Source organism: Cervus canadensis, chromosome 32, assembly GCF_019320065.1.
Source record: "Cervus canadensis isolate Bull #8, Minnesota chromosome 32, ASM1932006v1, whole genome shotgun sequence".
NCBI classification, from domain to species: domain Eukaryota; kingdom Metazoa; phylum Chordata; class Mammalia; order Artiodactyla; family Cervidae; genus Cervus; species Cervus canadensis.
This window is the reverse complement of record NC_057417.1, coordinates 8,423,047-8,446,428: the sequence shown is the minus strand read 5'-3', so window position 1 is coordinate 8,446,428 and position 23,382 is coordinate 8,423,047. Positions and strand designations below refer to the sequence as shown.

Here is a 23,382-nt window from a genome sequence, read left to right as displayed (position 1 = left end):
AGAGCGTGTTGAAGGCAGAGGCCGTGTTCCTGCCCTGCCCTTGTGGTTGAATTCCCCTTGCTGAGCAGAGAGCCTGACTTATGTGAAACCCTCCATAGAAGCAGAAGAATGGAAAGGTGGCTAGATGGATGGCTAGAGGACCCATCTAGCTAGTCACAGATGGGCATGCCTACTCTTTTCTGAGTTTACTCGGCTCAGAGAAGGAGGACTTGTAGGTGACATATATGGGTTAGCCTCTGCCACAGCAGTGCTGAGAGGAGAATCCTGCAGCTTGCAAAGTCTTCAATTTTAAGTTCTTTGGGAAAGTTCATTTTCTGCATGGAAATAACTATAAACTAAGACTAGCTTGCACTAGGTAACTTATAAGCCGTCCATTTCAATGTTCTGACACTTTCGAGTGTATCCGGAGCTCACACAGGTGTGCTGCAGGTCTGTTCCATGATGTGTGTCCAGATCCAGGCTCCTTCCGTAGCTGCATCACCCAAGGTGAGTTTGCACGGGAAGAGAGTCAGAGGGCTACTCTCAGACTGTCTGCGATGGAGGGGATGTCCATGCATGGTCCCCTTGAGGCACCCTGCTTCACCCCAGTGCTAGAGTCTTTTAAATGACCAGGGATGATGGGAGAACTAGATATGAGGGAACACTAGGTGTGTGGGCCAAAATAACCATGTCTTCAGTTCAGTTCAGTTCAGTGGCTCAGTCGTGTCTGACTCTTTGCGACCCCATGGACTGCAGCACGCCTTAGGAGGCAGTATAAGAATGCTTCAGAATTCAAATACTGGACTCAGACTGCCTGGGTCAGAGCTTTTACTGGGGGTGATTTGTATAATCTTGGATAAGTCATTCAATCTCTCTAAGCCTCACTTGCCTCATAGAAAATTGGGAAGAATAATAGTTTTAATTAAATGCTATGCAGATCAGTGAACTTGGCATTGCACAATCTCACTAAATATTAATTATCTCTTTTTTAAACATTTTTATTTTGTATTGGGGTGTAGCCAATTAACAATGTTGTGGTAGTTTCAGATGAACAGCAAAGGGACTCAGCCATACATATCCATGTATCCCCCAAACTTCCCTCCCATCTAGGCTGCCACATAACATTGAACGGAGTTCTGTGTACTATAGGTCCTTGTTGGCTATCCATTTTAAATATAGTGGTGTGTTATCTTAAAAGGCTAATACTTAAAAGAGTTATCATGATTACAATCCTATTATCATTGTTGGTAGTAGTAATAGTAGCAATCTGTTTGCTTTGCCCCTTCAGTTGCTCTCAATTAGAGACACACACGTGGACATAACTTGACAGGGTATACCAGAAGGCTCAATGCTCAATTTTTCCCAGCTGCTCCTATCCAACTCTGAAAATTGCCCTGAGGAGCCACCTGCCCATAAAGTGTTCATTACTGAAGACCATGTAAGATAGAGCATGCTATTTTTTGAGGAATAAAGGGGGAGGTGTATCTATCATTTCCAACACAGCTGCCTCTGTCTGAAAATGATTACCCCACACACCACCATCAGCCCCACTGCCTCGGTCCCACCACAAAGCCTGATGAAGTGTTCGCGGCAGCAATGCTGCTCAACCATCCACAGACTCAATAAACGCCCTGAAATTTAACATGCGTCTGCTGTCTGCTGAACAGCTCTGGGCACAAATAGGTTTCTTTTATTATGGACAGAAAGGCCAAGTGAAATTTTAATCAGACAGACAAGGAGGGTATCTGAGAACACTGAAATGCCAGACCTGCTGATATTTCCACAATATTGAACTTGTCTTTTTGGGGGCCTCTGTAGCTATTTCAATTAGCTGTGAGACACACAGCCTGTGTTTTTTGCAAACTCTCTTCTTTTTAATTAAGCGGCTGTTCACTGGGATATTAGAAAGCACACATTTCTTCTTGTAATATGCAAACTACTGAAGTGAAAATTAAGCAGTTGAAACATTTGGGTTTAAAGAGTTCATGGTTATCTCAATCTATGTAGGCATTGTACCATTCTTACTGGATATTCTGGGTGTTTTCTCCCTCTCATCTCAAGTTGCTAGATTTCTAGGCCTCAGTGTTTTATAGCATATATTTGCTCCAATACATGGTCCTCTTGCTGTCTTTTTTTTTCTTTTTAAAATTGCATAATATTTGGTTGAAACAACAACAACAAAAATACCTGTAACAAATATGGATACTGGGAAACACAGTCAAACTAAGATCCATTTCAGTTTAGTTCAGTTCAGTCACTCAGTCGTGTCCGACTCTTTGTGACTGCATGGACTGCTGCACGCCAGGCCTCCCTGTCCATCACCAACTCCTGGAGTTTACTCGAACCCATGTCCATTGAGTAGGTGATGCCATCCAGCCATCTCATCCTCTGTCGTCCCCTTTTCCTCCTGCCCCCAATCCCTCCCAGCATCAGGGTGTGTTCCAATGAGTCAACTCTTCGCATGAGGTGGCCAAAGTACTGGAGTTTCAGCTTCAACATCAGTCCTTCCAATGAACACCCAGGACTGATCTGCTTTAGGATGGACTGGTTGGATCTCCTTGCAGTCCAAGGGACTCTTAAGAGTCTTCTCCAACACCACAGTTCAAAAGCATCAATCTGTCAGCACTCAGCTTTCTTCACAGTCCAACTCTCACATCCATACATGACCACTGGAAAAACCATAGCCTTGACTAGACAGACCTTTGTTGGCAAAGTAATCCCTCTGCTTTTTAATATGCTGTCTAGGTTGGTCATAACTTTCCTTCCAAGGAGTAAAACGTCTTTTAATTTCATGGCTGCAATCACCATCTGCAGTGATTTTGGAGCCCAAAAAGATAAAGTCTGACACTGTTTCCACTGTTTCCCCATCTATTTCACATGGAGTGATGGGACCAGATGCCATGATCTTAGTTTTCTGAATGTTGAGCTTTAAGCCAACTTTTTTTTTTAAGCCAATATTTTCACTCTCCTCTTTTACTTTCACCAAGAGGCTTTTTAGTTCCTCTTCAGTTTCTGCCGTAAGGGTGGTGTCATCTGCATATCCATGAACCTACCACAAATTTGAATAGTAAAACATTCATCGATACTATTAAAATGACCTGTTTCCTCCTTGGTGAGTTTACCTTTCATGATAATCATCAAACACCATTTTGTCAGTTAAGGTGCATAAAAGTACTGCTAATCACTGGAAATGCTAGAAGGAAAAGAAATCTTTATTTCTTTAAAATGAAGCATTGTCAATGTATTAGTCCTCTGGAATATATTGGAAGTTAATCTTAAAAATAAGAAGCCAACTTCAGGGTGTGAGGGGAAATTGAGCCATCTCTGACATTGATTGATTGATTTTTTCATTCATTCCCTCACTGGTTCCTGTATTTATGGATTCTCATTCATTCTGCCATTCCTTCATCAAATATTGAGCATAATAGCAGTCTTCTTTAACAGAGTATTAATATGATCATCATTATAGTGTTTAATTATAACATTATAATTATAGCATTGTGACCATAATATAGGAGCTCTATTGACAATTCCTTTTGAGATGAAAGGAAGACATGAGGTTTGGTTTGCAAGCTCATGTCTTCAGAAACTGAAAGATATCTTTCTTTCAACCGTGTTAGACAGGGATCCACTTTATATATCCTAATTACACCAAAAAAGCCAAAAAGCAACCACAAGGTGTTTTAAGTGACACCTTGTTTTCCATTTTTATTTTCCTTGTGTTTGCTTGAAGGTAAAAGCCTCAGAGTGTGCCTGGGAATGAAGAGTCAGTAATTCTATAGTTTTGGATGATTTTCAGAGCTGTCTAACCTTGGGCCGATGAGACAGGTCTTACCATGGGGCTCCTCTCCCACAAACTGTCCACCCACAGTTCTGGAGCTAATTTTGCTCTCAAAACCCTCAGAAATGCTTTCGGTTGCTGCTGACTCTTGAGTTGTAAGGAATGCCAAAGCCCTCTGGGGAAAACAATGGGGAAACCTCAGGGACTGAACCTTCCTGAAGGTGGATGGCAGCCCACCTACGCCTCCAGTTTCTATGTTCTCTGTGGAAGCCGATGAACTTCACTCTCTTCATTTGAATGTAGCTCAAGAGCAGTTTTTTAGCATGAAAAATACATCTGGATGCTAGCCGTTTGAATAACTTCAGTAAGGAAATACGTAAGACATGGTATAGTTTCAGGAGCATATCTTTTTTCTTTAAATAAATAAAAGCATGTATCATTCTTTTTTTTCCCCCCTAATTGGAGAAGCAACTCATGTCCACCTTTGCAAACACAAATACTTCCTTCTTACATACAGAAAAAACACTTCCTCCTTAATTCAACCACCTGGAGATTGTTCACTACTTAAGGCAACTTTGCTGACCTAATTCTACATATATACCTGTGTGTGTGTTTGGAAAAAAAATCAGATTATACATTTCTATCCTGCACAGTGGGTGCATATGAATGCATCTCTTCTTTCCCATGGCTCTGCAGCATTCCAGGGTATCAGTGTATGGCCGTATCATAATTGATTTAACCAGTCTCCTTCCTGCTGATGGGTATTCAGGTTGTTTCTGGGTTGTTTTTTTTGTTGGTCTGAAAACACATTTTAAGGAAATGCTTTTCCAAGTGAAATAGTCTGTGAGAGTGAATACCTCTTGGGTTTCAAGAATGGGTGACAAATCCTTCTCCTTCCCCTTGAGAACATTTTGCCAAGTTTGACAGAAGTATCCAGTTCACCAAGGATGGCGTCAAGCACAGTGGTTATGGTTGCTCTCATGGGGCAAACAGTAGTTAGAAAAACACAAGTCCCAGGAAGAAAAAAAAAAAAAAGAAAATTCTAATCTTAGAGTGGCTTTACTGCTTTCAGATAACAATGCTTTCCTGGTGGTTCCTCTTTGCACAAAGACACATTAGTGGATTTGGGAATGTCCCCTTGACTCTTCTGCTCTTTGAGTAATCAATAATAGAAATAGGATTTGAGCCCCAGGATAAAGCACTCCTGAACTGCTTGTTTCCTCAATGCCTTTATAACCCCTAGGTGTGGCCCCAGTGTCTAAGAATAAGGAAGAAAATCACCCAAGTTTCCATCTGTCTCATCCAAATCCCAGGGGTTGCGTGGATCATGATGGCTTGTACCTGTGCTTACTCAGTGGTGTCTGACTCTTTGTGACCCCTTGGACTGTCGCCCCCACCAGGCTCCTCTGCCCATGGAATTCTCCAGGCAAGAATACTGGAGTGGGTAGCCTTTCCCTTCTCCAGGAGATCTTCCCAACCCAGGGATTGAACCCAGGTCTTCCGCATTGCAGGTGAATTCTTCACCATCTGAGCCACCAGCAAGCCCGAGAATACTGGAGTGGGTAGCCTATTCACCATCAAAAAATGCACCATTTTTGGCAGAGCTCTTTCTCAGTGATGTATTCACTTTTTACTTGTTCTCTCCTCTACCCCCCTCATCATCTAAGCCATCATCACCTCATCCCTGAATAGCTGCAGTGGCCTATTAACTGCTTTCCCTACCTACCCTGTTGCCCCTAAACCTACTCTCCCCATGGCTTCTGGAGGAATATTTTCTTTTTCTGGCAGCACCATGTAGCATGCAGGATCTTAGCTCCCTGACCAGGGATCAAACCCTGGACCCCTGTACTGAGGGCTTGGAGTCTTGACCATTGGATAACCAGGGAAGTCCCTGGAGGAATCTTCTTAATCATCAAGTTACTCTTTGGCTTCCAACCCTTCAGTGGTTTCCAGGTCCCGTTGGAGAAATTGTCAAGGATCACACTTATTCTTGGCAGCCCCTGCGTCTCCAGCACAGCCCCCTGGACATCCTCCCGCAAAGACTCTGTGCTCTCCATCCGTGCTGGGGTCATCTCAGTCCCAGTTCCGCATGGATGTTCCTTCTCATTCTCATAGCTCAGCTTTCAGTGTCCCCTTCTCAGAGACCATCAACAGGAGGCGCTCCTTCCTCGGGTGTCACAGAGGTCAGGCTCTTTGCCTTCCGCAGTGCCCACATCACCGCGTGTAATCCGTGCCCGTCCCTATGACTCATCTGGTTCTGCCACTGCAGTGCACGCTCCATCAAGGTGAAGCACTGTATTTTTCATGCTTACATTGCCTGGTCCGGTGCCTCCTATGTAGGGGACCCTTGGCACATCTTTCTTTCTTTTTTAAAAATTTAATTACTTGTTTGTTTTTGGCTGCACTGGGTCTTTGTGGCTGCCAGTGGGCCTTCTCTAGTTGTGGTGAGTGGGGTTACTCTTCATCATGCTGCGCAGACTTCTCACTGCAGGGACTTCTCTTGTTGCAGAGCCTAGACTCTCAGTCCGAGTTGGCTCAGTAGCACACAGGCTTAGCTGCCCCTTGATCCTCCTGGACCAGGGATCGAACCCTTGTCCCCTGCCTTGGCAGGTGGATTCTTAACCACTAGACCACTGGGGAAGTCCAATACATCTCTCTTGAATTGAAGAATGGAGAGGAGAAATGAGATGTGCTTTTTGTGAGTGTCTGTGAAACCTTTGTCCCTTATTAGATGAGCAGTCTCAGTGGGCCCTAAAGCCGTGTCTTCGGGAAAAGTGGATGCCTTCTGGGCTTGACCCAGTTAACCAAGTAAAGATGACTCCTAAAGAGCAAGTTGTGTTGCCTGAAACCCCGACTTCCTCAACCATTATCCGTGGACAATGGGAAACAGGAGGCAGCATCGTGTTCCACCAGATGACAGCTGGGTCGTAATGAGAGAGAGAAAAACAAGCCCCCAGCAAATGGGATATAAAACGTGGGACACCCCGGGTGGGGGAAGAACCCGGGGAGCTGTTGGGAGAGCTTCCGGGATGTAAGATCAGAGCTCTGATGCGGAAACGCTCAGAGACTTTGGCCCCTATGAATCATGTATTGGGGAAAGAGTTGAGTGTCTACAGACGTCAAATAACCAATAAAATTTCATGAATGGTAATGCTCTCTGGGCTCCAGGAAAATAAAGCTGACCTTACAACATGATCCCGCTAACAAAATTAGGTCATTTGTCTTTGATAGGAGATGGCCACTTCCTTATTTTTTATTTATTCATTTGTAAGCAGCTGCTTTAATAAGCCTGCATGGTCTTGGAAGGCACGCTCATAAGTTCTGGTAAAGCCTGGAAGAAAATTACAGAAGGAAAGGCTGTCTCTAAATTACTCCAAGAAAAAAAGGAAAAGAGGCCATGGCTAACACTTCCAAGAGATGCAGTTTTACGTCTGTGGGGCAAGACGATTTCTGCAGACTGGGTGCATGTGGGAAAGGAGAAGGAAGGTCTCAAATCACAGAGCTGTAAAATAGGTTCATTTCTGCCTCTCTTGGGAAATGAAGTGTCGTTCCTGTGAGCTTAGAACTTTCTCTGTCCTTCCTCAGACAGCCCTGCTCACAGATGGTTTAGCCATACCTGCCTCACAGCTGGGGCAAGTGACATCCCAAACCTCTAATCCCCATTCTGTCACCTAAGGGCTTCCCTGGTGGCTTGGATGGTAAAGAATCTGCTTGCAATGTAGGAGACACGGGTTCGATCCCTGGGTTGGGAAGATCCCCTGGAGGAGGGCATGGCAACCTACTCCAGTACTCTTGCCTGGAGAATCCCATGGACAGAGGAGCCTGGCGGGCTATAGTCCATGGGGTCACAGAGAGTTGGACATGACTGAGCGACTAACTTTCACTTCGAGGCTGCATCGCATTTCACGGCATGCAGTTAACATGTATGTTAACATGTGTTCTCTGAGTTGGCTGAGAATGGGCTGCTCCTGGAAGGGATCATCTGGGCACCTCTGCTTCAGGAGGTGGGTCCAGCCCAACCCAGCTCCTCACCACAGGTGGCGGGGAGGGGGCACCAGAGTCAGCTCTAGTGTGTTCCTTCTGGAGCCCAGACCTGGGGCAGCGGTCTTCTGGAAGGGCCGCCTCGTTGCTCCATCATCATCTCCTTGTTGATGGCAGGGCGGACGGGAGGATGAGCTGGAACCCTTTCACTGTGGCCCGTGTTTTTACGCCCAACACAGATCACGTGGCTGATACCGGTCTAAGCTCCAGGGCCGTGTTTTCCACTGCGGGCAGGGGGAGCTGCAAAGCCGATGGCAAAGGTCATGAATTGAAGGGGCCTTCAGAACCAGTTCAGATAATTCCATCAACCCCGACCTAACCGCAGGAGGCTGATGTCATTAGACAGCTGCAGTCATAGTTATTAGAGCATTTGTCTAACTGCGAATGCTTACGCATCTGTATTCTTTGTTTTAAAGCAATCATGTATTGCTGCAGTAATTCACAAGACCTCACAATATCATTGTACTAAGAAAAGAACGAAGATACCAAGTTACTCCCCCAGGACTTTCTAATGCCAAGCAAGCCATGGTTGATGATAGCCTCCAAATGAAGTGACACAGCCAGCGACTGACACTGTGGCAACCTGGGGAGCCCGTGGCCGTTCAGCAGAGGGGCCCCACATTGCAGTTGTTTGTGACCACCTGCAAGAGTCCGTATGGTGTGTCCACACCTTCTCATTTGACTGGAGACACCTGGAATTGTATATCTGAAATTTCCATTTTTTTTCCCTTTTTTTTTTTTAATGTTGGCCACTAATACAAATTATATAAAAACACTTTTCATGTCCACCAAAAAAAAAAAAAAAAGACCCACACATTTGTTGATTACACATGGCGAGCAGACAACAGATAGCCAATTCAAGGTTGAAGGCAGTATCTGCTATTTTCAGCACTGTTGGTCATTTCTAGTTAAATAGATAGTTGAGAGAGAAAGTGAAAGTCACTCAGTTGTGTCTATTTGCGACCCCATGGACTATACAATCCATAGAATTCTCCAGGCCAGAATACTGGAATGGGTAGCCTTTCCCTTCTCCAGGGGGATCTTCTGAACCCAGGGATCAAACCCAGGTCTCCTATATTGCAGACAGACTCTTTACCAGCTGAGACACAAGGGAAGCCCAAGAATACTGGAGTGGGTAGCCTATCCCTTCTTCAGTGGAACTTCCTGACCCAGGAATTGAACTAGGGTCTGCTGCATTGCAGGATGATTCTTTACCAACTGAGCTATCAGGGAAGCCGAAGAGAAAGAGAAATAGAAAGGATGGTAAATAGGTAGTAGAAAGATCGATTAATAGATAGAAAAAACTCCCCAGTGTGGAATTGCATGTGATAACCTAAATAACACTGCAAAGTGGCAGAAACGCAATAGCCAGCATTTAAACAGCAAGTTATAGACTCAGAGAAAGAGAGGGTCAGAGTTTCTTGTCAGAGACAATGACCTGAATTCACCAGTCTCATTCCCTTGCTCAGTCTCATTCCTCTCCAAATGGAGAGGAACAGAAAACAAGAGAATCTCAAGGAACAGCCAAACATTGCCTACCCTGGCCAATGCCACCTTGCTCTGTGCACACATTTGGGGCATCTTGACTGCCCTGCTCTCAAACCACATTTAGGCAATACCCACCTTGCTTAGACTTGTGCCCTCCTGAACCTGTAGACTTAGGGAAAATTAAACAGCTGTCTTTGGGTATTTATGGGACCCTCTGCAGATTCTTCTTGTCTGGCTCAGATATAACTATCCCTAGAGGATGAAACAAAGGAACCCAAAAACTTACTGAAAATTCCTAAATGCATAGGGGGAAAAGATGTCCAAGTATCAGAGACATGTGTTGATAGTACTGAGGTTCAGTATTGAAGAATTCATTTCTGTGGTACCTAAAGTCAGCTCCTTCAATACACTGCTCATTGACAGGAATTAGATTCATTTTTAAGAGAAATAGATTATGACAAAAGAAGAAAAATGTATCCGAATGCTTTATATAGAACCGGAATGCTCCTTTGCCATGACTGAATGTCTAAATGCCATGAGTTCTTCAAATCCAGTTCAAACGCTACCTCCTTCAAAAATCCACCCCAGTTTCTAGCACTGGAAGCCTTCACTGTCTGTCTTCTCTGACCATGGTTCTTTGTTTTTAGTCCTGTCTTGTATCTTAATTCTTAATGTGTGTGTGTGCCTACTAAGTCTCTTCAGTCGTGTCCGACTCTTTGTGACCCCATGGACTGTAGCCCACCAGGCTCTTCTGTTCATGAAATTTTCCAGGCAAGAATACTGGAGTGTGTTGCCATTTCCTACTCCAGGGGATCGTCCCAACTCTGGGTCCAAACCCACATCTCTTATGTCTCCTGCATTGGCAGGCCGGCTTTTTACCACTAGTGCTACCTGGGAAGCCCAGTTCTCTCTACCTCATGTTATAGTTACTCATTTCCCCACTAGAATAGGAAGTTGATTTAGGTTAGGAACCTTGGGCTTTATCTTTGTTATAGATATGGATTTTAGAAGGTGAACAAAAGAGATGAGTGACTTTTTAAAATCTCAAATGAACAGAGAAATCTACCCTCTACCTCTGCATACATACACACCTTCTAAACTGGGCTAACAGAAAAAGACCCTTTACACATTTAGTCTCTTGAATTGTAAAGTGAAATGCTAAGTTCCTCAATTTGGGGTGTCTGTCTCCCCATCACTCAATCACTCATTCAACAATTGTTTGTTGAGGTCTTTTAGAAGCCAAGGACTGAGTTGGATTCTGATGATCTTTTGGGAATGAAGCCTGTTCTTAGGCTTGAAGCTTTTAAATAGTAAATAAATTATTACATACTTAAAAATGGGGGCAGGCATGATGAAAGGATCAAATAGGGCATCCCACAAAAGAAGATAATGATGGGAGTGGGTGGAAGAAAATTCTACTGAGATAAGGTGGTCCTGGAGGGCTTCTCTGAGGAGGTGATGAGTAAGCTAATAAATAACAGATGGCAAAGAGCCAGGCTATAAAGAACAGGTTTGAGTAGAGAACCTGAAACGAGGCCAGATATACTGAGTGAGAAAGAAGAGATGGGAGACATTGCAGGAATAAGCAATACCACCAGATCAATGCCCACCCAGCTGAAATTCTCTCCTTTGTTGAGGCATCTTTACTGGGCCTCAACTAATCCATACTCCTCTTTCCATGTCTTCTATGAGTTTATCCCTGATTCACAATTTTGCATTATTTCCACTTTCCCTCGTTCTGATACAACTATGCCCAGATAAAAATCATCTATTGGCAAAAAAAAAAAAAAAAAAAATAGTGACAATACCAAGTGTTGGAAAGGATCCCTCATACATTGCTGGTGGTGATTTAAAATGGCACAACTATTCCCAATGATGGTTTGTCCTTTTCTTGTAAAACTAAACGTGCCACTAGCATATAACTCATTGTGCTCTTGAGTGTTTATGCTAGGAAAGTGAAAGCACGTTCACACAAAACTTCCTAGCAATTTTATTTAATAATGAAAAATGAGAAACAACCCAGGGGCCTTCAGTGGGTGAGTGGTTAAATAGACCATGGTACATCCCCACCGTGGAATACTATTCAGCAGTGAAAAGGAACATATTGTTGACACATGCAGCGACTTGACTCAATCTCTGAGGAATTATACTGAGTGAAATAAAAAAACCCAGTCCTGAAAGGTTGCATACTATGTGATCCTATTTATATAGCATTCTTGAAATGATGAAAGTGTGGAAACGGAGAACAGATGAGTGCTTGCAGAAGTCAGGAGCAAGGAGTAGAGCTGGTGTTCTGTTGTTGTTTCATCACTAAGTCAGTTGTGTCTGACTCCTTTACGACCTCATGGACTGTAGCCCACCAGGCTTGTCTGTCCATAGGATATCCCGGTAGAGTTGGTAGGTATGTTATAAAAGGTCAGTGCAAGAGATCCTTGAATTGACGGACTGTGTCTTGACTGTTTCAACGTCTCTCTCCTGGCTGTGATAACATCTACAGGATTGCAAGATGTTACCATTGGGGCGATTAGGTTAGGAGTACGTGATATCTCTCTATGTTCTTTCTTACAACTACATATGAATTTACAATGATCTCAAAACAGGAAGCTTAATTTAAAAAATCTATCAGGATAACAAATTAGTTTTCTGAGCTGTTTTTTTCATCTATTAGCATATTAAATGTTTTTATTTAAATGTCTATCCCCTCTTTCAGATTGTGAGAGCTTTCACTCCAGAGATCTCGTGTTAATTATCTTTGCATACCTCCTCTCAACAATCCTCCTATTTACTGCTGAGGCAAGAACAGAGCCCTGGGGTCAGGAAAACATGAGCAGAATCCCAGATCCAAGGTCAGGCACAAGGCTGTGGCAAACCGAGGGCATGCCTGGACCTCACAGAGGGGCCAGCAGGCTGCACCCCACCCACACACCCCACCCCTCATCCCCTGGGCTTCCTATGAAGAAGCACCGTGGACCAGGCGTGGATGGATGTAGGTGTGCCTGTGCTCCCTGAGAGGGGCCTCACTACTTTCTTTCGCTTTGTTTTTTTGGTTTTGTTTTCTAGGAGAGGCAGGATGAGTGTATTACTTTCCTGTAACTGCTATCAATGATTATCATAAACTTAGAGACTTCATTTAAAATAAAGTTGTTTTTTTTTTTTGATGTGGACTGTTTTTTAAGTCTTTATTGAATTTGTTGGACTGCCCAAGTGGCGCTGGTGACATCTGCTTGCCAGTGCTGGAGCCGTGAGAGATGTGGGTTTGATCCCCGGTCAGGAAAGTGCCCTGGAGGAGGGCGTGGAAACCCACTCTGGTATTCTTGCCTGGAGAATCCCGCAGGCGAAGGAGCCTGGCGGGATACAGTCCATGGGGTCGCACAGAATCGGACTTGGCTGAAGTGACTTCGTATGCAAAACTGAATTTGTGACAATACCACTTCTGTTGTTTACATTGTTGTTGTTGTTGTTTTGGCCAGAAGGCATGCGGAATCTTAGCTTACTAACCAGGGGTGGACCCTGCACTGCAAGGTGAAATCTTAACCTCTGGACCACCAGGGACGTCCCCAACTTGGTGACTTTAAACAACAGAAATTTGTTCTGTCACAGTCTGGTGGCCCAAAGTGTATGAATTAAGGTCAAGGGCCTGTAATCACTCTCTCCAGAGGGTCTAGAGGAGATTGTGCTCTTGCCTTTTCTAGCTTCGAGAGACTTCCTGCAGTCCCAGACAGGTGGCCACATGACTCCAGACTCTGTAGGTACAGAGTCATCTCCTCTATGTGTGTCTCTGCCCCGCCCTTAGAAGGACACTTGAGCTAGGATGCAGGGCCGTTCAGATAATTCAGATTCATCTCTCATCTCAAGATCCTTAATTTAGTCACATCTGCAAAGAATCTTTTCCCTCACATCATTTACAGCTTCCAGGAATTAGGACCTGATATCTGTGAATGGCCAATCATCTAGCCTCCTGCAGTAAGTGTGAAGTCAGCCTTGCAAGCAGGGGACGCATCTCTGTGTCTCGGGAACTAGCTGTCCAGGTGAAGTGCATGCTGGGAACAGTGTCGATGGATGACATCAGGAGATGGCATCACATGGAGTCTCTCCCACTGGAGGGAGGGGAACTAGCTAGCTTGTTGCCAAGCAACCCAGAAAAAGCCTCTGGGACCATCCCTCAGACAACCCTGTCCCTCTCAATCTGTCACTCAATGATCATGTGAACTTGGGGAAACTGCTTTACTCCTCTGAACTCAGTTTCCTCCTTCTCTTTTAGTATCCAACCCTTAGGGCTTTTGTGAGCATTAGTGATCGCATCTATAGTTTTTATCACAGCAGCTGGCAAACAAATGTTGGCTATGTTATTGTTGATGTGGTTTTAATGACAGTAATGATGATGGTAATGATGATGTAACCATGCATGTTGCAGAAATACCTCAAGCATTGGCTGCAGCAAATTGAGTTTTAGTTCAGGAAGGGAAAGTAGTTGCCGATGTCGGTTCAGTTGCCCCTTTCCTTAACCACTGGACTTCTGACTTTTTAATTAAGTAATTTATGTTTTATTGGATTATAGTTGCTTTACATGGGGTGTTAGTTTCTACTGCACAACTGAATGAATCAGGTATATGCATACATATATCTCTTCCCTCTCGGACCTCCCTCCCAACCCCACCTCACTATGGAGCATGTACGCTGAGAAAACCATAATTCAAAAAGACACATGTGCCCTAATGTTAATTGCAGCACTATTTACAATAGCCAGGACATGGAAACAACCTAAGTGTCCATCGACAGATCAATGAATAAAGAAGATGTGGACTTCCTAGCTTAAAAGGAAAATAGTTCTGATGGAGGAAAGTGTCCATGACATGGTACCTGAAGTCAGTCCCTACTTGAGAATCTGTCAGTGGTGGATGCTCCCAGGATTTGAGTTAAGAGAGGTTGAGGGATGTTAGCACATGAATTCCTACCTGATGCATGCTCAGTGGCTTCAGGGTCTGGCTCTTTGCATCCCCATGAACTGCAATTCGCCAGGCTCCTCCGTCCATGGAATTCTCCAGGCAAGAATACTGGAATGGGTTGCCATACCCTCCTTCAGGGGATCTTCCCAACCCAGGGATCAAACCCACATCTCATGCATTGGCAGGCGGATTCTTTACCCCTGAGCCAGCAGGGAAGCTCACCTTTTAGGACTAGATGAAGCAATTGGATGGAATTAATTTGCACGGCCAGCAGCAAATGCTCTCAATTTGCACAGTGGCTTATTTGTATTAATTGTAGACCTGTGACAGCTTATCACCCTGGTTGGATTTCTTTACCAGGACACACATCTTAGGGACACTGGGTCTCGCTGTGCAGAGAGGACCCGCATCTCAACCTCACTTGAAGAAACCGCCCTGGGGCGGATTCCTCCCCAGCTGAGCCAGGCGATGCAGTGACGAATGACCAGTACAGTAAATGGTTAAGATAGCCAGGGCTGGGATCCATAGGATTTATGCAGATAATTAGCTCTTCCTGGGTAGTGACCTGCATGTCTAGGTAACTTTTATTTTTTCAGACAGTCATCTCCATAATGAGCTATTAGTCTGCAGGCCAGAAAGGGAGAAAGAAGGAAAGACCTCAGGCAGTTAAGTCTTTGTTCCTTCCAGAAATCCTGATTTCTTTGAAGCCAAATGTGATCATGTTTCCTTTTACAAAAACTCCATTGCTCTGTACTGTAAAAGCAACTCCAAATACGAGGGTCTGACTTTTATTTGTTTCGATAATGGTTTCTGGGTTTCAGTGGCGCTTGCATTTGATGGTAGTCATGTTATTCATCTTACTCATCTCCACTGGTTCCATTAATGCAAGGAGGGACATATACCATTAGCATCGTTTTCTAGTTAGAGAACTTAAGAATGATGGAAGATGGATATGTCTAGTATAGGCAGGTGTCTTTGGGTCCCAATGGCAGAACCTATGTAGAGGAAAGGGGTTAGTTATTAAAAGGCTCATATAAATAAGGAACGTGTCATATAAATATGGGAAGATCTGAGGAAGCAAACTCCTGGAGACCCAAGGGCGTATCCAGACCTCTGAGGCCATGAGAAATAGGAAACTCAGTGAAGTTGGGACTTCCTCTCCCCTTTTTCTGACACAGCTTACCTTTTTTACCTAGCCACCAACATCCCCTGAAACTACCATCTCACCTTCCTGCCACCAAGAAAAAGCTTTCTTTTTCCTTGCTCTGATTCATACATGACAGGGGAAGATGCCGGTCACTGAGATTGGAATCTGACACCAATGCTTGAACTAACCTACGATAGCTAAGAACAGGGTCACATTATGGTGCGAAGGGGAGGGGCAGGCTCTGGGCGGAGAAAGGTGTGGTCCTAAAAGAAGGGAAGGATGCTGTGTAGACAAAACAACAGATTCCACTGCAATCCTGAAGGCAGTAACTATGCCTGTCATGCCTAATCTGCAATCCCCAGGACCCAGCACAGAGCCACTGCCCTCTGTACCCAGGATATAAAGGCCATGAATGCCCCCTAAAAATAACAGATGGCTTGTTGTTGTTGTTTAGTCACTAAGTCATGTCCGTCTCTTTGTGACCCCATGGACTGCAGCACACCAGGCTTCCGTGTCCTTCACCATCTCCCGGAGTTTGCTCAAACTCATGTCCGTTGAGTTAATGATGCCATCCAAACATCTCATCCTCTGTCGCCCGTTCTCCTCCCGCCCTTCAGTCTTTCCCAGCATCAGGGAATTAGTGGGCTCTTCACATCAGGTGGCCAAAGTGTTGGAGCTTCAGCTTCAGCCTCAGTCCTTCCAATGTAAGACACAGAAACATTCCCTTATGGATGTTCTTCAAAGACTATTTCAAATCAAGGAGATGGGAATATTTATATATTCCCGACTCTTCCAAAGGTCAGACGTGGTCACAAATTCCATTTAAAAAGCAAACAATGATCTCAATAACTTAGTACCATGAAGCAATTATAATGATTCTATCTGTCAAAAAACAAAACAGAACAGATCCCATCACCGACAGACAGCATTAGGGAGACATTTGTAACAGTTTGCATCTTAAGCATTTTGATTCTCAGTCCATTAACTGACAGACACCTAAAGCAGTCAATTTGAATACTATTAATTAAGCTGAAAAATAGCCCTCAAAAAAGAAAGAAAAGAAGAAGGAAGACGAGAGGAAAAAAAGAGAAGAAAGGCAAAAGGGAGGAAGGGGCGAAGGGAGGAGATTGGATAGATATTGGCTATCTCCTAAACAGTTAGTTTTTGAATAAATCTTTGCACATTGCCATCAGTTGCATTTCTTTTTGGACTGGTCACCTTATTTAGTTTGTTTGTGAAGTGGGTGCTGCAACAACCTGGACACAGACTGCTGTATAGTGATTTTTGATGTGGTCAAGAACACTGGGATTTTCAAAAGATTCTAGTTCTTACTGATTCAGGACTCTGACTCTTCATAATGTTGATTTCCAGAGCTGTGTTCTGCCATATTGATGGCCCTCCAGTTCTCTAAATATGGTCAGATCTTATTAGGATGAGTCCCAAAGAAGACGTCAACACCTTTACCAAAGAACTATTTAGAAAGATTTATTGGTCACTTCAAAATAATCACATTATTTGTATTGAATCAGAGAACCCACTCCCAGGAAGCATGGGGGAAAGCAAACATCATGTGTGCCGATGGAAAGAGTTAAGCCATTTTTCTATTTACATGGTTTATTTCACAAGTGTCTGACTCATTGGGCATAACCAGCACAGTTAAATTACAAAATTACTATTTGGTCCCTTTTTTATTGACTACAATTCAAGGCTGCTTCAAGCCTCCCAAATTTAATCCCCCTAGCTCTTTGCCGAGAACATTACCTTTTATTTTCAGTGTTAAACTGTGTAAGATACCCCTAAGGCTACATGGAAAGTTACTCCCAGTGATCGCAGCTAACGGAGTGTATCAATTGTTCATGATTTCCCATCTCCAGTAAATTGGGAGAGGCAGGGAGAGCAGTGGAATGAGAATTCTGTTCCGTCAGCACTTTCTTGCCCCAGCTTAGCCCAAGTAGAGCCTGTTTGGGTAATTAATTACAGTGTGTTTGTAGCTCATCATTCCGAGTTATCATTTAGCAACCTGTCAAAGTCCCCAGCTAATGAGCCTAGCCCATAGAATCCGATGCATTTATTTGATTTTATTTTTTAAGCATCAGGACGATCCTGGTTTTTCTTAGGTCAGATGAAGTTAGGGGGGAGATTCTGCACCCCTTTATGGGGAAGAAAAGGCTTTTATCCGCTAGTCACACATAGGCATGCCAAGAATGAGCTTGCTTAGAGCTTCACATTGGCTTTTGTCTAATAAACCAGATGCAGGAGTATCTCGAAGACTGTTGTAATTATGATTTAATACTTGAAGGATGAGAGAGGTCCCTCATAAGTGCCCTTGATAAAGGGGTGGTGACCATCATCCCTGGACTGGAATTTTCATCCTGATGATGGGAAAAACTAGAGTCGATCCAAGATGCAATTCTTTTCTCTTTTTTGGCTGTGCTAGGACTTTCTTGTGGTGTGCTGGCTTCCCTAGTTGCAGCACATGGGCTGTCTAGTGAGGTGCGGGCTTGGTTGCTCTGCAGCTTGTGGGACCTTAGTTCCCCAACCGGGGATTGAACCCAAACCCCCTGCACTGGAAGGCAGATTCTTAATCACTAGACCACGAGGGAAGTCCCAGGAGTCATCCTTTTGTTTTGTTAGTTTCTGTGTGGTTCCTTCTTTCATGGTGAGCTTGTAGTCACTCTACAATCTGTATATGGGGAGGACTTAGGCATAGCAGTTTGGTTTCACGGCAGAGGTAGAAGGGACAAGTCTTAGAGGGATGTTTGTATGACAGGCATCTTCATTTCACTTGGACTTGTATGGTTACATCCTTTCCCAAGGAGGATTTCATTCACTTCATATGAGATTGAGAACCCATTAGGTATCTCTATCAAAGAAAAAGAACAGTGATTGTATGGAATGGCATGTCAGAATAAGGCTTCTTATTGTCAGAATAACTCTTCCTATTCGTGAAGTTTCTGAAGCATAGATGTAACTGCAATATCATGTGAGCGGTAACCCCTACAGTCCCCAAAAGAAGATTTTTTTTCCCCTTATCGGTCAAAAGTGGGTAAAAACACATTCATACCCGATAGTTTAACTGAGTCACAATGATGCACATCCACTTATGCATGGGGTCACAAATGAGGTTGGGAGAAGGAAATAGATTATGTATCCTTAATACCATTGATGCTAGCAGGTCATTCTTTAAAAATGGTAGGAATACAAATGATTTCCTCTATCTGATGAGAAGATGCTATGTCTTCTTCATAAAAATGCCATCTTCTGTATTTAATTTGTTCTCATCTCATCCATTGATCTGTTACCTGTTATCTTTTTTATAATAAAGGGCCAAGGATTCCATACACAATTCTCTCCTCCCCTCCTCAAACAGATGAGGGAACTTATATTTTATGGCCCTTTAGCCCATCCTTGGGGTTTACGTTGATGCTAGGATCATAATTTCTTGTATGTGTCGGCCATCTGTTCGGCAGAAAACTGGATGATTCTAACAATGGCTGTTCGTTCTTGTGCAGGTGTGTAGATCTAATGGCAATAGACCGGCAAATTTCCCAAATGTAAGTCTTTTTTCGTGCTGCCTGTAAAAATATGAATTAAAATGAGCTCCACTTTGTCAGATACATTTCAGACATCTTCCAAGGTGGGGGGACCATCTCCCTGTGTTGATACCTAGCCTCCATAGAATTGTCATTTTCTAGTCTCTCACTGTTGGAACCATTTCATTCAAATTTCAAAAGTGACTACAGCATCAGTAAAATGAGAAAGCGTCTTCCAGCCTTGACCTCTGATAATGGCAGACATGTTAATATGAAGTTATTTCAATCCCCCAAAGGCATTATACAAGTATTTTTTTTTTGCTACCGTTCTTATTGCTTTATAGATTCACATTTTTGAGTATTCAGAGCTTGCTTTTCCTTTCAGTTAGAGGAATGCAGTGGAGAGAAGTGTTATTGATGAGGGCTGATTAAGCAAATTAATGAATTGAGACAGCTGAATAGTAAGTGAGCAGAATTTGAGCAGTGGAATTGGTTTTTGCTCATTGACTGTAAATGTATGAGTTAAAACCACAAGGGTGCCTGATAGAACAAGCTCTATTGCTGAGGTAAGTGAAGAAAGAATATTTGGAATTGCATTATTTTTTTTTCCCTTTTAAAAGAATAGTCATATGCTGGCTATTCACTGCCTTTATTTTTGCACATGTTTTCTTTGCCTCGTTTTCTGAGTCATCTGCAATGGCTCAGATGAATTCATTTGATCAATGTGTATTGAATGTCCATTGTGTTCCAGACAGAGCATTAGGCAGGTAAGGCTCCTGGTAGAAAGATATGACTTAATATGTCTGATTACTGAATATTCTCAATTCTAATAGAACCATGTGCCCTTTGCTAGATTTGCTAAATATTCATCCCTGAACAGTATCTCTGAAAAGCAGGTATTTGGCAAATACTAAAAGTTAAGACAATAGACTTCCCATGTGGCTCAGATGGTAAAGAATCTGCCTGCAGTGTGAGAGACCTGGGTTTGATTCCTGATTCGGGAAGATCCCCTGGAGGAGCAAATGGCAACCCAGTCTAGTGTTCTTGCCTGGAGAATCCCATGGACAGAGGAGCCTGGGGTACTACAGTCCATCAGGTCACCAAAGAGTCAGACACAACTAAACAACAACAATGAAAGTTAGTACCACATGTTTGCCAGGATGTGGGATCAGTAGGCCCTCAAACTGGATATAACTGCTTTAGATACTAATTCAGCAACATTATGAAAAGTTCAAGATGCCCATAGTTTCATAATTCAGCAACATTATGAAAAGTTCAAGATGCCCATAAAGTTCTTTCAGCTACTTTATCCCTAAGAGACCTACATGAAAATATCAATTTTACTATTGTGGAAGCGTGACCTTGGGAAAAGAACAGTCAACCATATGTACATTAATTGCCCATCAATAGAGAAAGAGTAAATAAACTGTAGCAAAATTAACCTTTGGAATGCCATGCTGTCGTTAAAATTAGTACATTAGATCTCTATGTGTCGACATGCTGCTGCTGCTAAGTCGCTTCAGTCATGTCCGACTCTGTGCGACCCCATAGACGGCAGCCTACCAGGCTCCGCCAGCCCTGGGATTCTCCAGGCATGGATTCATCTCAAAACCGTAATACTGAACTACAACCAAAAGTAATCTGCAGACGGAGACATGCAGGGTGACCTCATTTATGTACAGCTTCTGAACATGGAAAATACTATATATTCTCTTCGGATACAGGTATGTCTAGGAAACCAGAGACATACAAATAGGAATGAGAAATACTGAGATCTGCAGTGTGGCCATCTCTTTGGGGGAGTGGGGAAAAGAGTTGCAATCAGAAATGGCAGCTGAGAGAGACTCAATTATACGTGTCATATTTATGACACACGCTGCCGAGTGGACATATGGCATGCATTTTAGCATCTTCTATATTTTTCTATATGCCTGATGTATTACATAAGAAACAAGAACACATTTAAGAAGCTACAACCATTGCTCTGTGTGCTATTTTTTGAGCATCAGATTGCTGTTTTGTTTTTTGTTTTTTTAGATGACCATACTCTAGTCATTCTCAGGTCTGCAAAAAGGCTTTGTCCAAAAACAGTGCTCATTTTAAGTGTGATAGCTCATTGAGATTGCTGGGGGCACATAGGCAGAAGGACAAAGTACTCTTGGTCCACAAGACAAAAGCTGGACGAGTGAAGCAGTTTCCTGATGTCTTTGATCAATGCAAACCACTAATTGAAAGGCATGATTCTCTTTTCCAAAAGGAATGAATCTCTCCCCCACTCAATTACTGGGATAATTGCTTCAGCTCTCAATATTCGTTTAACTGGGCAGATCCAATGTCAACACCTAAGGCTCTCATTTCACATTAAACTGCCCAGTCGTTCCAGTAAACAGTCCGTCTGTTGGGACTTTCTGTTGCAATATTACTGACTTGGCATGCACCCTCCTATATTCCACAGTGTGCGTGATGAGGTCAGATGTGTTTTGGAAGGCCCCGAGTTCTTCCAGATTCGCATCGAGTTGAAGGACACACATCGATAATAAACATTTGGCGAGAGCGTTTTTCGCGTTTACGCTCTCTCCCCCTCTCCTAGCCAGAGACCTGTTTTTGTCTAGCCTGCACTTTCTCTCTGCCCAGAAATGCCATTAAAATTAACAAGTGTTCCCCTTGGCACCAGCAGGGGGTCTGCCGGGGGAACAGTGTTGGAATGGGCAATGGTGAGACTTAAATCAGACAAGGGGCTGCGGTGTAGACTGTGGAGTGTGTCAGGCAAACTCAATAAGCTCCAGTCAATACTGACGGGAAAAAGCAGGGCAAAACTAATTTTGATGAGAACGTGTCACTGAACTGCAGGGGAGGCTTGGAAAAGGATGCACTCGACAGAAAATAAAAGTGATTTTTAAATTTCACTTTCAGGTTTGTCAAGGGCTTGCTTGCTGTGTGCGTGGCGTGTTTAGGAACATAAAGTTAAATGAGCACTGGCCACTGCTCTGGGCACAAGAATTCCCTTGAAATCTCATGAAGACACAGATTCCTGGACCACCCCCAGGGATTGTATTTCAGGAAGTCTAGAGTGGGGCTTCGAGATTTTCTTTTTCGCAAGCTCAAAGGTGATGGTGATCCTGCTGTTTCGTGGAAGCGCATTTTGAATAGCAAGACCCTAGAGTGGGTTTTGATGAAGTGGAGGAAGAAGGTAACAAATGACAACAACACAAAACAAAACTGAAACACTTTCATCCAATGCTATCGGGAGATTAGCTCGGGAGATGCCACGGCGGACCGATTAGCAATCCTGGAGGAACTAACAGCTCTGTCTTGCACCGGCAGCCTGCAGAGAGGAGGTGGTATTTAACCTGGACCTTCGTTCTTGAAGAATGAAGAGATTTTGAGGCAGGAAAGAGCGCTAGTGTCTCAGAAAATGAAATAAACATGAATAAGTTGCGAGATACATTTGAGAATTAGGGAATAATTTAGGATGAATAGACATGGAGGTGAAAGGGTGATCACAGATGGTGTTAAAAATTGGCTGCAGCTGGCTCTGAGAGAATTTGTAGAATCCTTATAAAGGATTTGGTTCATTGTTCTCTAGTGGGGAGCAAAGGCATTTTCATAAGACTAGTTGTGGTGAGTGGATGAAAAGGAAGCCAGTTAGCAGGGGATGAGGGTGGGGAGGGGTACGTGAGGAGGACTCACCTGAATTTGTTCTTGGGGTAAGAAGCGCATTGCACAAAACATTCCAGCCTGGAGGCAAAGCCCTCAAGGTTGGAGACACAACATCTGCTGGGTGTAAATTAGAGAAAATAGCCAAAAGCAAATGGTCAAGGTGAATTTATGAAAATACATACCGGCAACCAAAAAGTAGGGACTTGCTAATCATAAGACTCTATGACTAACATGTCCAAGTTTGTTACTGGAATTTAGGACAGACCCATCAGAGAAGAACCTGAGCTAGCTCTGCCTTCTACCACCTCTTGATTCATTATGTTACTTGTACAGTGGCTCAGTGGTCAAGAATCCGCCTGCCAATGCAGGAGACAAGAGTATATGGGGAAGAGGGGCTTCCCAACTGGTGCTAGAGGTAAAGAGTCTGCCTGCCAATGCAGGAGATGCAAGAGACACAGGTTCAATCCCTAGGTTGGAGAGATCCCCTGGAGAAGGAAATGGCAACCTACTCTAGTATTCTTGCCTGGGAAATTCCATGGACAGAGGAGCCTGGTGGACTACAGTCCGTGGGGTTGAAAAATGTTGGGCACGATTTAGGGACTAAGCAACAACAGCAGGTAGAATACACAGTGAAGATTGTGTTTAAATATCTGTTACTATTATTTCTTAGTTGTGGAAATAAATATAATGGTCAATAAAGATGTAGCCTGGGGACCTCCTCGGCAGTCCAGTGGTTAAGACGACATGCTCCAATGTAGGGGGTGAGAGTTCAGTCCCTGGTTGGGAAGGTAAAGTCCCACATACCTT

The 23,382-nt window shown here is 43.6% G+C and overlaps 1 protein-coding gene across 14 annotated transcripts in view; it reads left to right on the top strand.

Moving 5' to 3' along the window:
* Positions 1 to 23,382, top strand: part of RBFOX1 (RNA binding fox-1 homolog 1) — a 2,068,635-nt gene that overhangs the window by 1,143,972 nt on the left and 901,281 nt on the right. The gene's annotated exons all lie outside the window — the stretch shown is intronic.